This window comes from Salvelinus sp. IW2-2015, linkage group LG14 (genome assembly GCF_002910315.2).
Source record: "Salvelinus sp. IW2-2015 linkage group LG14, ASM291031v2, whole genome shotgun sequence".
NCBI lineage: Eukaryota > Metazoa > Chordata > Actinopteri > Salmoniformes > Salmonidae > Salvelinus > Salvelinus sp. IW2-2015.
In genome coordinates, this window is record NC_036854.1 from 36,587,658 (window position 1) to 36,601,478 (window position 13,821).

At 45.3% G+C, this 13,821-nt stretch overlaps 1 pseudogene; it reads left to right on the forward strand.

Annotated features, from left to right (window-relative positions):
- LOC111973555 (guanine nucleotide exchange factor VAV3-like) overlaps nt 1–8,044 on the forward strand; it is a 138,901-nt pseudogene extending 130,857 nt beyond the window's left edge.
- The last annotated feature ends 5,777 nt before the right edge of the window (nt 8,045–13,821 follow it).

Consider the following 13,821-nt stretch of genomic DNA (forward strand, 5'->3'; position numbering starts at 1 on the left):
TGTGTGTGTGTGTGTGTGTGTGTGTGTGTGTGTGTGTGTGTGTGTGTGTGTATGAAGTTCGTATTCATATGATTATGACCCAACACAGCAGACAGTGGGTTGTTAGTATGGATAGGCAGCGGTGGCTACATAAATAAAATGTCTCTGTGTGGGGCTGTATATGCAGCAGTTACTAGGCCTGTGACTGTGAGCGAGGTAAACATATTGCATGGTTGACATCAGCTCTGTTGCATTGCTCTGGGCCTGCTGGTCAGACGGGGATTCATATGGTAGCAGGATGAGGGCCAGAACTGCAGAGCGGATAGCAGGTGCATGGGGTGGCAGGGTGCTTGAGAGGGGGTAAACACGCACACACACAGTCTGGACACAAGAAACACAGTTGGGTAAATTTCATTTCAATGCTATTAATGTCAATTCAATATCTCATAAAATATGAATGGGCAGCGTTTGAAAAATGTACTGTATGTTTAATTAAATAAATCAACGTGTCCATTTATCGGAAATCAACACATTCATAAAAGGATGGACATTTTCAAGTATCTGATTTGAATTTCAGTTCTGTCCTGGATGGGTTTTTGAATAGAATGGAAAGTAGTCCAGCAGAGCATTCTACGGGGACAATCATTTAGCTCAGTGAAGTTGCTGTGGTTGTTTGGGTTTCTGGTCAGAGGATATTTTCATGTCTTATCAAACTGCACTGTTCTGCTGCCAGCTACTTCTTTTGCCTGTAAACTTTGAGTTGGGATTAACATGCTTTCCCTTCGCTCTCTCTCCTTTATGCTACCCTCCCTCTTCCTCCACTCCTCTACCTTGCTTTCTCCCTTTCTCCCCTCTTCCCTCCACTCCTCTACCCTGCTTTCTCCCTTTCCTCCCCTCTTCCCCTCCACTCCTCTACCCGCTTTCTCCCTTTCTCCTCTCTTCCCCTCCACTCCCTCTCCCTGCTTTCTCCCCTCCCTCCCCTTCCCCCCACTCCCCCTCCCACTCCCCTCCTCCCTCCCCCCTCCCCCCTCTCCCCTCCTCCCCTCCCTCTCCTCTCCCTCCCCTCCCCCCTCCCCTCCCCTCCCTCTCCCTCTCCTCTCTCCTCTCCCTCTCCTTCTCCCTCTCCTCTCCCCTGCCATAGCCCATTGCTCTGTGGGCTGACGTATGTAACTCCTGCCGGCTACAGCTTTGTTCCTCCTCCTCGCTCCTTTCTGGTCAGGTACAGGTACCACTTTTTTTTCTTCTCTCCTTTCATTTTGGTCCCTGACTGTTTAGCATGCGCATTGTGCCACATCTCACATCCCAGCTCCCTCCATCTGCTGGAATGTGTGTGTATGTGTGTGTGTGTGGTGTGTGTGTGTGTGTGTGTGTGTGTGTGTGTGTGTGTGTGTGTGTGTGTGTGTGTGTGTGTGTGTGTGTGTGTGTGTGTGTGTGTGTGTGTGTGTGTGTGTGGTGTGTGTGTGTGTGTGTGTGTGTGATGCTGGTGTGTGTACGGTGTGTAGGTGTGTGTGTGTGCATGTGCATACATAGCGTTTGTTTGTATTTGTGTTACCATCAAGATATGGCCCAAGTAGATTGACCCTGACTGGGTCATCATATCACACCCCAGTGACCCTGAATGACACCTCTTCAGACCAATCAAAATGCCCTATTTAAGCTGTCAGGCCAGTGAAGCATCTTTCCACAGCAGCAGTAGTATTACAGTCCAAACCTGCCATGTACCCAGCAGAGCTAACCAGCTCCAGTTCCATATCTGTCTTTTCCCATTGTTATCTTGCATGACTGCAGCTCATAGACAGACAGACAGACAGACAGACCGGTCTCTACCGTGTCTTCACAAGCCAAGGTATTTCACATCAGCAGCAGCAGACACACACCCACACACACACATGCCCACACAGCCTGCCTCTCTTTCTCTCTCTCTCTCTCTCTCTCTGTCTCTCTGTCTCTCTGTCTCTCTCTCTCTCTCTCCTGGCTGTATTTCAGATGGGATGTGTTGAAGCATCATAATAAAACAAAGCTATGGTCTAATCACAGCAACGTACTGTACAATACACATACAAAATGTATGAAGACATCATTGTAGAGCAACAGGCTTTTTGTGTGTGTATGCAGTCTATGGTCTGTTAAAGATAACGTAGCATCCAAGTAGAGACAGATTGGAGGAACCTTTTAGTGTTTCTCCCTTCAAACGCTCTGGTTTATAATCAACCCAGCCACACGTATGAGTGTGGATTATGCTGTTGACACAATCAAAACAGACACRTCATTTGGACCTGGCTTTGCACATATCATTTATTTAAATGGGGCTGGGCTAAGACAGGGGGAAAAGGGGGGAGAGAGAAGAGAGTGATGCGATTATGCACGCCTCCACATCTCCCTCCAGACTGTGTCTGTCTGGGGTGAAAGAGAGGATAACATCCATCTCAGTGTGAGAGAGAAATATGAGTTGGTCTTATGTAGAAGCTGACTTCTTATTTTGAAGTGTATGATTAATCATCCCTCTCGTTTTCTTTTCTCTTTCTCTCTTTACTCTTTTATTTGCTTTTCTCACTTTCTCTCTCCCTCTCTTCCCCTTCTCTCTCTTTCTCTCCCTCTCTTCTCTCTCCCTCTCTTCCCCTTCTCTCTCTTTTTCTCCCTCTCTTCTCTCCCTCCACAGTGTTCACCCCTAAGGTGATGGGTATGGCGATAGCCCGCTATGACTTCAGCTCCAGGGACACCAGAGAGCTGTCTCTACAGGAGGGAGACATAGTCAAGATCTACACCAAGTCAGGAGCCAATGGCTGGTGGAGGGGAGAGGTCAGCGGCAGGGTGAGTGGTCCCTCCAGACGCCAATCAATCTCTCCATCCAATCACCTATCTGTTATCCCTGTGGGGAGGTGGGGAGAGAGAGTCAAGTACAAAACAAGCAACATACAGTACATACCATATATACATACCAACATGGTATAAATGCTTCTCTCATGGTTAGGTCTCTGTATCCCTGTTTGATATTGCCTATGAACAGGTCCTATTCAAATGCATTATGTATGTAAGTATGTTATTGTGTGAGTGTGCAGTTATGTGTGTGTCTATATCCAACTTTGACAATTGGTCTAAGAAGTATGTATGTGAGTGGCTCCCCACTGGGGAAACAATGGTTGAATCAACATTGTTTCCACGTCATTTCAACCCCAAAATCTGCGTGATGACGTTGCATCAATATGGAAAATGTATTTGATTTTCAAAAAGGGCATTTAGTATTTTTTTACCCAACTTTTAATGATATGGTAAAATGTATTTATTGATTTCACGTTGAATTCACGTAAGTTGACAACTCAACCAAATTGAAATGAAAACTAGACGTTGAACTGACGTCTGTTGCCCAGTGGGTCTCAAATAATGTGAGTGTGTTTGTTCGAGCTGCTGTGTAGAACTGAGATCTGTTCCCTGTTATTGAGCCCTGGTGTCTGTCTGTCTGTTGACTCTGCTCTAGTGATCACTAAACAGTGTTCTGGAGCAGAGCTCTGCACTGTGCCCGTCTTCAGAGTGGAATAGATGGATCGGTGCTAGCTAGTATCGCAATACTCTAAATGCCATTGTGGTTGTGGGAATAGAGCTTCTCTCTCTCTAGTGAATCAGATAATACGAGGAAGTAGGCTGGTGAAGGACTGCTGCTGGATGCTATTATCTCTGCACAGCTGTAGCCTTCACAGACAATAAGCTAACATGCTAACTCGTTTCAGCTTACTGGTTAGCTTGTTAACTGGCTAAAAAGCTAACTGGTTAACTGGCTAATAGGATAATCACTCGGCCAGATGCCTATTGAAAAGTATCACCATCATAAGCCACTCAGGTGTCGTCTTGAAGGTTATGTGGGGGGGGGGGGTGTAACAACAGTCCACATACACCCACACACACACTACCGCTATATTTTTAACAATAATTTTTATTATTTTTATCGCAGGTGGGCTGGTTTCCATCTACCTATGTGGAAGAAGGAGAGGAGTGAAAAAGAAAAATACTGTTTGGTTTAGTACTGGACCCTCTATGGTTGATCTGACAGCTTGCTGAGATGGGACTTCCTTATCTGGGATTCCAGCCCTCCTATTGGCTGTCAGCGACGTCCCAGAGACCTTTGGGAAAAGAGGGGTTTCTCGATGAACTAGTGACTGATTCTCTCTGCAACAGTCTAGTGACTGATTCTCTCTGCAACAGTATAGTGACTGATTCTCTCTGCAACAGTCTAGTGACTGGTTCTCTCTGCTCTGCTCCACCACTTCAACAGCTTTGTTGTCAGCAGGGGAAGGACCTTTGCCAGAACCCAGTTCTCTCCTTCACATCCACCTCTCTCCCTCTGTCAATACTGCTACCGCAAGTTGTCGCTGAAATATTTAAATGCTGCCCATCCATCTATCCATCCATCCATTTATCCATCCGTCCACACCACCCAGAATATAGCTAAGACTGTCTAAGGATTTGGAAAAGTGAAAGAGAAAAGAGAGAGAGAGAAGAGACACACACACAAATACACACACACAGGGCGGCTGGTAGCCTTGTGGTTTGAGCGCTGAAAGGTCGCTAGTTCGAGTCCCCAAGCCGACAAGGATAAAAATCTGTCAATGTGACCTTGAGCAAGCTACTTAACCCTAATACTGTCATGAAACACCTCCCACACCCATCCTCACAGATTACAATCTCTGCCACTGAACACGACACACGCACAGGTTGACGCACAGTTTATTGGGATGAATATTGTGCTGGAGGCAGAGCTGAGCGATCTTCGTTAGCTGGTCCAGCCACAAGGTCAAAATAGTTTATATCGTYAAAAAGATTCGCTTTTTCGTCTTAATTTAGGGTTAGGCACAAGGTTAGTAGTGTGATTAAGGTTAGGGTTAAGATTAGGGATTAGGGATTTGATGACTTTGTGGCTGTGGCAGCTAGTGACCACCCTGCAGAGCTGCCTCTAGTACATGAGTCATCCCAGTAAATACCAACCTGCCACACACACAAAAGATGAGAGAGAGGGATGTTGGGGGATATCATCGCCACCCCGCCCCTCATGTTCTCATCTCTCCAGCTGTACAGCAGGCTGGGTTAGGGGCTGTCGGTGTGTGTTGATCTGATAGGGACCTGGCTGTCTTGTCAGGGAACAAGCTAGTGATGTGATGCTACCCTACGACGGACGCAAGAGGCCCCCGCTCCCTCTTCTCTCTCTTCTCTCTCTTCTCTCTCTTCTCTCTCCGCTCTTTCTCTTCCTTCTGACAGAAAACAAAAGGGAATACTCTGATTGGCCTGTAAACACTGTCTCCTGTTACCCCTACTGATGGGGCCTCCAGCCCTCTGTCTTCTGTATCTTTCTTTCTTCCRCTCTCTTTGTCTCTCTTTCTCCCTCTCTCTTTCTCCCTCTCTCTTTGTCTATCTCTCTTTCTCTCTCTCTGTCTCTATTTCTCTCTCTTTCCCCCTCTCTCTTTCTCTCTCTCTCTTTGTCTCTCTCTCTTTCTCCCTCTCTCTTTCTCCCTCTCTCTTTGTCTCTCTCTCTTTCTTCTCTCTCTTTGTCTCTCTCTCTTTCTCCCTCTCTTTGTCTCTATTTCTCTCTCTTACCCCCTCTCTCTTTCTTTCTCTCTCTTACTCCCTCTCTCCCTTTCTCTCTTTCTCCCTTTCTCTTTCTCTTCTTTTAACCCCCTTTTTTTCTCCCTTTCTTCTTCTCCTTTTCCTTATCTCTCTTTTCTCTCTCCACTCTCCCCTCCCCTCTCCCCGGAAGGGGGTTTCCAGTAGACGTTCCAGGCAGTGCCTTCCTTCCTTCATAATCCTCTAATGAGAGGGATTTAGCAACAATGACTTCACACTGAAACACACTCAGAAACACACTCCGGCAGGCGGATCAGGCCGTATAATAATGTAAAAGTCACCACAGACAATGCAGTGTAATAGTCAGTACAGAAGAACATGGGAGGTGATGTGATCAGTGTTTTCACTCATGCGGCTTTTTAGTCCCAAAGCAATTGCACCAGGATCTGTATGCCATAGTCTGAACCCTCTGACTTTGATTGACAGGTTTAATGCTATGCCACAATGTGTTCATTACAGTTCTGTGAGGTGATAGTTCAGGTGGTGGCGTCTGGGAGGAGAGCTGCTAGACAAACACACACACGGGCACGCACACACGGCTCAGCCATAACCGTCTTCAGTTCACCCATTCAATTTCCATACATACTCCATAGTATAATATTGAATGATCATACAGTACATACGCGATGTATATACTATTATAAAGATTATATTGTGCAACAAAACATATGAAATCATCAGGGTTATAACTATAAAGGGGAGGTATTCAATGCCTCAGCAATGTCTCTGTCGTCTGGGTGGTATTCACTACGCACCAAATGGGAGCAAGCAGACTTAAACAGGAAGGGACTACCTGAACAATAATACACGCTCATATTCGTTTTCAATTGTTTTGCTACGGTGTGCACTAATGAATACAACTCTGCTGTCTTCCTGTGGTTCTTTTGTGTGTTGATGCTGGTCATTGAGGCACAAAATGGATTATGATGTGAATCTGGTCCTCAGAATGCTGGGAAATGTAGTGTTTGAACTGTAGTAAGGAATCAGTGGAGTGAAAGACTGTCCTCTCCTGTGACTCTCCTGTGCTTATTTGAACTGTTTCCCACCACAATGGCATTATGCTTTTTTGAAGTGAAGGCAGCTCAAATTCCAGCTGAACTATGTGTTTTACTTGTTTTAATGTGCAAGCCATCTGGATAATGTCTTGATATGATGAAATGTGTATAAGAGATGTATTTTTTATTTTTGAATTGTTTTGATGGAATATGATAGTGTGTGTACAGGTTGCATTGTGAAGTGTCCCCATCCACCCCTACTCTGTTTTCTAACTGCAGTGCATGTTAGCTACCACCAGATGGCAGCAGCATAAGCACATCTTTCCCCTCACCTCTTTCTCGGAATGTCTCCTCCACCTTCAACCATGCTTTACTTATGGCCTCTTCCTATGACAGTGTGGACTGGAGGTTGTTTGAATTCATTATGAGATGCTTTAGGAGTTGCCTTTAAAATGATAGCCCCACCATAGACATAACAGAGAGAACATTTCCGGTTGCAACCAGGCTTTTGAAGCATGGTATCTAGTAATCTACTAACACAGAGAGATATGAACAGCCTTTCTAAGCATGGGATCTAGTAATCTACTAACACAGAGAGATATGAACAGCCTTTCTAAGCATGGGATCTAGTAATCTACTCCCCCGCCTTTTCCACGAGAGGTGAACTCCGACGGTAAAGGGTTTACACTAGCAGGGCTTCTTCCTTCCCTGTGTGTGTCTTTATCCTCTACCCAGAGAGAACAGAATAAAGCCTCAAGGGTATCAATGATCTGATCTCTACACTATCTTTCCTCACCTAGCACACCCACTACATCCAACAATCTGTTCATTTCTCTCTCTCCCTCTTACTATGCCCTTCCTCCATCTTGCCCTCTATATCTAACTCTCTTTCTCTGTTTCTCTCTCTCTCTGCTTCTCTGTACTCTCTCCCTGTCCCTGTCTCGGTGAAGTGGTTGAAACCCAGCACTGTATCTTCATACCAGGATAGGATATACACTATATACTCGGTTATATTGTAAAATAGAGAGGAGATGTTTCAGGTGTTTCAGTCTACTCCACCAGACAGCCACATACAGACTTATTTTTTGTCTTTTGTAACTGAAACAACCATCATCTCACCGGTAGTCATGGACAAGCCATTAAAGCCCTTTCTTACAGATAAGAAGCCATAGTTATATTGATCAACAACAGAACGGTCTGCTGTCTGTACTGTGTCTCTCAGTTGTGGCACTCTYTATAGTTCACCTTGTTAGAACATAATTTATGAAGCCAAATATGTCTACTGTACCTATATTTGACATTCTGGAGTCTAAACACCATGGCAACCTGCCACTGTGGCCTAACTAACCTATAGCCGTGCAATCTGAGTTCAGTGTGGAACATAACCACATAGTATTGTATCATACTGTAAATATGTAAATATCACACAATAAACACAAATGTATATGGCTTCTTTTTAATATCATTGCAGTGTCTGTTTATTCATTTTTTCTTCTCTCTGCTAGCTGCTTAAATTATTCTTGTTTCTAAATTAGCTTGAGCCTAAGTAGGATTCATTAAGTGGTTGTTATTGTGTTGCCTCTGCATGCACAGCCAAGACCAAAGGAAACACTGTTGTTTTTTAAAGAGAGTTTATTTGCACTTAGATTTTAATTAAAACCACCGGAGCGCCTGCTCCAGAGTTCTAATTGGCTAATTGGTGCGCATCTAATGAGGTAAACGGGTAAACGAAGGAATGCTCTGCATGCTGTTAGCATGAGACACAAACCAGCCCAATGAGAGAAGGAAGCGACAACAGATAAGAGAATAAAACGAACAAACAGGTGTTTATTATATGAAGACATATTCTGTGTGTGTGTTTGTGTGTGTGCGCGCGCGCGCATGTGTCCTTGTGTGCGTGTGTCTGTCACACACTACACCAATAGTGAAGTGCTATTCATTCGTTCCCCCATCCCACCCACAGACATTGAAGGTGAGTGTGCAAGCATGGTGAAAATGAAAGCTGTAGTACAATATCACTGAAATGAACAGATTTCACTGCTTTCGTTAAAGGGAGAAGCAAGGTCATGTTATTGGGTTCGAATCCATCGTGTGCACATGAATATATGATCTGCTCGCTGTGTCGTTGTGTGCAGATCTGAGACTAAGCAGTGTGTGCTGTGTGTGTTGCTGTGTGTCGGGGTTTTGTGTTGTGTGTGTGTGTGTGTGTGTGTGTGTGCTGCAGTCTTGAATGACATATAGTGGTGTGTGTGTGGTGTCTGTGTGTGTGCAGTCTTGAATGACTATGCTGTGTGTGTGTGTGTGTGAGTCGATGTTGTGTGTCTCTTGAATACTATAGTGTGTTGTGTGTGTTGTGTGTGCAGTCTTGAAAACTATAGTGTGGTGTTGTGTGTCGTGTGGTGTGCAGTCTTGAAGACCTAATAGTGTGTGTGTGGTGTTGTGTGTGTGTGTGTGTTGTGTAAGTGTGTGTGTGTGGTGTGTGTGTGGTGTGTGGTGTGTGTGTGTAGTGTGTCGTGGTTGTCTTGAATGTATGTGATGTGCTGTGTGGTGTGTGTGTGTGCGTTGTGTGCAGTCTTGAATGACTATAGTAGTTGTGTGTGTGTGTCTGTTGTGTGTGTGCCAGTCTTGAATGACATATAGTTCTGTGTGTGTGTGCTGTGTGTGTCTGTGTGTGTGCAGTCTTGCATGACTATAGTTGTGTGTATGTTGTGTGTGTCTGTGTGTGGTGCAGTCTGATGAACTATAGTGTTTGCGTGTTCTCTGGTGTGTGCAGCTTGAATGACTATAGTGTGTGTCTGTGATGCTCTGTGCATGTGCATGTGTGGTGATGGTCTCTTTGGCCATCTGCTCCTTCCTGGGTGGACGTGCGGAGACAAGATGAGACACCACAGGTCAGGCTGCTCTCAGCCCCGCTCCCGCCTCACCCTCGCTCTGCCCCCATGGGTAGAGAGAGGTCCAGGCAGTTCCAGGTCCCCTGCCCACGGTGGGCAGCCTTACCTGGGCAGCGCCAGCGCCACACCAGCAGAACCCCAGCAGCGACAAGACCGCCAGGACGACAGATGGTGGACGGTGACAAAGGGCAAAGATGAGCTGCTTCAGTCCACCTCACACTGAAAAGAAAAAACGATAAAACTCCACTCCAACTTTGTCAGGCTGTCCTGTTCCTCTGTAGTTCAAAATGTTCACCCTCGGCTCTGCTTCACCCCGGCTACCGCCCCGTAGCACTCACTCTCGTCATCATGAAGTTTTGAGAGAATAGTCAAGACCATATCCCTCCACCCTACCTGACACCCTAGACACCACTCCAATTTGCTTACCGACCCAATAGGCCACAGACGACGCAATCGCAACCACACGCACACTGCCCTAACCCATCTGGACAAGAGGAATACCTATGTGAGAATGCTTCATCGACATACAGCTCAGCATTTAACACCATAGTACCCCCAAACTCTCATCAAGCTCGAGACCCTGGGTCTCGACCCCGCCCTGTGCAACTGGGTCCTGACTCTGACGGCGCCGCCCCCAGGGTGTGAGGGTTTAACAACATCTCACCCCACTGATCCTCAACACTGGGCCCACACGGGTGCGTTCTGAGCCCTCTCCTGTACTCCCTGTTCACCCACGACTGCGTGGCCATGCACGCCTCCAACTCAATCATCAAGTTGCGGACGACATTACAGTGGTAAGCTTGATTACCAACAACGACGAGCGGCCTACAGGGAGGAGTGAGGGCACTTGGAGTTGGTTTCAGGAAGATAACCTCACACTCAACGTCAACAAAACAAAGGAGATGATTGTGGACTTCAGGAACAGCCAGAGGAGCACCCCCCTATCCACATCGACGGGACAGTAGTGGAGAAGTGTAAAGTTTTAAGTCTTGGTGTACACATCACGGACAAACTGAATTGGTCCACCCACACAGACAGCGTGGTGAAGAAGCGCAGCAGCGCGCCTTCAACCCAGGAGGCTGAAGAAATTCGGCTTGTCACCAAAAGCACTCACAAACTTCTACAGAATGCACAATCGAGAGCATCCTGTCGGGCTGTATCCACCGCCTGGTACGGCAACTTCTCGCCAACCGTAAGGCTCTGCAGAGTAGTGAGGTCTGCACAACGCGTCACCGGGGCAAACTACCTGGCCTCCAGACACCTACACCACACCGATGTCACAGAAGGCCATAAAGATCATCAAGACAACAACCACCCGAGCCACTGCCTTTCACCCGCTATCATCCAGAAGGCGGCGAGGTCAGTACAGGTGCATCAAAAGCAGGACCGAGAGACTGAAAAACAGCTTCTATCTCAAGGCCATCAGACTGTTAAACAGCCACCACAACATTTAGTGGCCGCTGCCAACATACTGACTCAACTCCAGCCACTTTAATAAGGAATTGATGGAAATTATGTAAAAATGTATCACTAGCCACTTTAAACAATGCACGTTAATATAATGTTTACATACCCTACATTACTCATCTCATATGTATATGTATATACTGTACTCTATATCATCTACTGCATCTTGCCATCTTTATGTAAACATGTATCACTAGCCACTTTAAAACCATGCATTTATGTTTACATCCCTACATTACTCATCTCATATGTATTAGACTGTACCATACCATCTACTGCATCTTGCCTATGCCGTTCTGTACCATCACTTTCATATATCTTTAGTACATATCTTTATCCCTTTACACTTTTGTGTATGAGGAGTAGTTGTGGAATTGTTAGGTTAGATTACTTGTTGGTTATTACTGCATTGTCGGAACTAGAAAGACAAGCATTTCGCTACACTCGCATTAACATCTGCTAACCATGTGTATGTGACAAATAAAAATTTGAATTTGATTTTGATTTGAATTTAATATCCTCTTACTATACATGTAGCTCTCAGTCTTTAACAGAGAGTAATCTGTCCTGGTCAAGGAAAACATACATATACATGCTATGATACGTGGAGGTACTGTGAGTGGACACACACACCTGATGTTAACAGACAAAGAGATTCTAGCCAACACCAGTGTGTCATTGACTGCAGCGAGTGACTACAGCAGAACACCATTAAAGAACGATTCAAAACGTAGCGCTGAAGGTCTGCGTCTACGCGCAATTTACATTTAAAGGCAATGTTCCGGCATTTGCGGAGACTGCATTCACGGTAAACAACGCTATGTCGGCTCAATCGGAAATGACCTCTACATGTCGATCAGCGTACAATGCGGGATCTTCAGCGGTACGGATTGATTCGAGCCCTAGATCAGTCTTGCGATACGGCAGCCCTGGACCTGGTACTTACACCGTGGTCTTCTCTCTCTCTCTCTCTCTCTCTCTCTCTCTCTGCTCGTCGCTCTCTCTCTCTCCTCTCTCTCTCTCTCTCTCTCTCTCTCCTCTCTCTTCTCTCTCTCTCCTTCTCGTCTCTTCTCTCTCTCTCTTATCTTCTGCTCTCTCTTCTTCTCTCTTTCTCTCTCTCTCTTCCTCTCTCTCTCTCTCCTCTCTCTCTCTCTCTCTTTCTCCTCTCTCCTTCCTTCTCTCTCTCTTCTCTCTCTCTTCTCTTCTTCTCTCGTCTCTCTCTGTCTCTGTCTCTTCTCTCCTCTCTCTCTTCTCCTCTTCGTCTCTTCTCTTTCTCTCCTCTCTTTCTCTTCTTCTCTTTTCTCTATTTCTCTGTCTCTCTCTCTCCTCTCTCTCTCTCTGTCTCTATCTTCTCTCTCTCTGTCTCTGTCTCTCTCTTCTCTCTCTCTCTCTCCTCTCTCTCTCTCTCTTCTCTCTCTTCTCTCTCTCTCCTCTCTCCTCTCTCTTCTCTCTCTCTCTCGTCTTGTCTCCTCTCTTTCTCTCTCTCTCGTTCTTCTTTCTCTCTCCTATTTTCTCTATTTCTCTCTCGCTCTCTCTCTCTCTGTCTCCTCTATCTCTTTCAATCAATTCATTTAAGGGCTTAATTGGCATGGAAAACAATGATTTACATGCCAAAGCAAGTGAACTAGATAATAAACAAAGGTGAAAGAAACATAAAAAATTAACAGTAAACATTACACTCACAGAAGTTCCAAAAGAATAAAGACATTTCAAATGTCATATTATGTATATATACAGTGTTGTAATGATATTCAAATAGTTTAAGTACAAAAGGGAAAATAAATAAACTTAAATAAGGGTTGTATTTACAGTGGTTTTTGTTCTTCACTGGTTGCCCTTTTCTTGTGGCAACAGGTCACAAACATTGCTGCTGTGATTGCACACTGTGGTATTTCCTCGAATAGATATGGGGGTTTATCCAAATTTGATTGTTTTTTTCAATTCTTTGTGTGTTTGTGTAATCTGAGGAAAATATGTGTCTCTAATATGGTCATACATTTGGCAGGAGGTTAGGAAGTGCAGCTCAGTTTCCACCTCATTTTGTGGGCAGATTGCACATAGCCTGTCTTATCTTGAGAGCCAGGTCTGCTTATGGTGGCCTTTTTCAATAGCAAGGCTATGCTCACTGAGTCTGTACATAGTCAAAGCTTTCATAATTTTGGTTCAGTCACAGTGGTCAGGTATTCTGCCATTGTGGACTCTGTTTAGGGCCAAATAGCATTCTAGTTTGCTCTGMTTTTTTGTTAATTCTTTCCAATGTGTCAAGTAATTATCTTTTTGTTTCTCATGATTTGGTTGGGTCTAATTGTGTTGCTGTCCTGGGTATCTATGGGGTCTATTTGTGTTTATGAACAGAGCCCCAGGACCAGCTTGCTTAGGGGGCTCTTCTCCAGCTTAATTTCTCTGTAGGTGATGGCTTTGCTATGGAAGGTTGGGAATRYCTTCCTTTTAGGTGGTTGTAGAATTTAATGTCTCTCTCTCTCTTTCTCTCTGTCTCTCTCTGATCTTATCAGGGTTGAAGTGGGCCTCTGTTATCTTATCAGGGTTGAAGTGGCTGGCCCACCACATGAGAGACTGTCAGGGAGATGCACTCTCCACTCCCCCGATGGCAGAAAGATGGTTTTATCTGCCACAGCTCCCTGTCGAGACAGCGCCAACGGTGTGTGTGTGTGTGTGTATGCACTTTGTGTGTGTGTTGAATCAACCTACACACATCTCTGCTCAACACCAGGACAGTACAGTACAGGACAACAATGTATAGTAACATCGACCTCCCTGCCATGGCAGCATAAAAACAGTAGCATTGTGGATAAAACTATAATGTTAAAGCAGTCTAGTGTCACTYAGAATATGATACAGCTGTTTCTAACTGGGTTAGC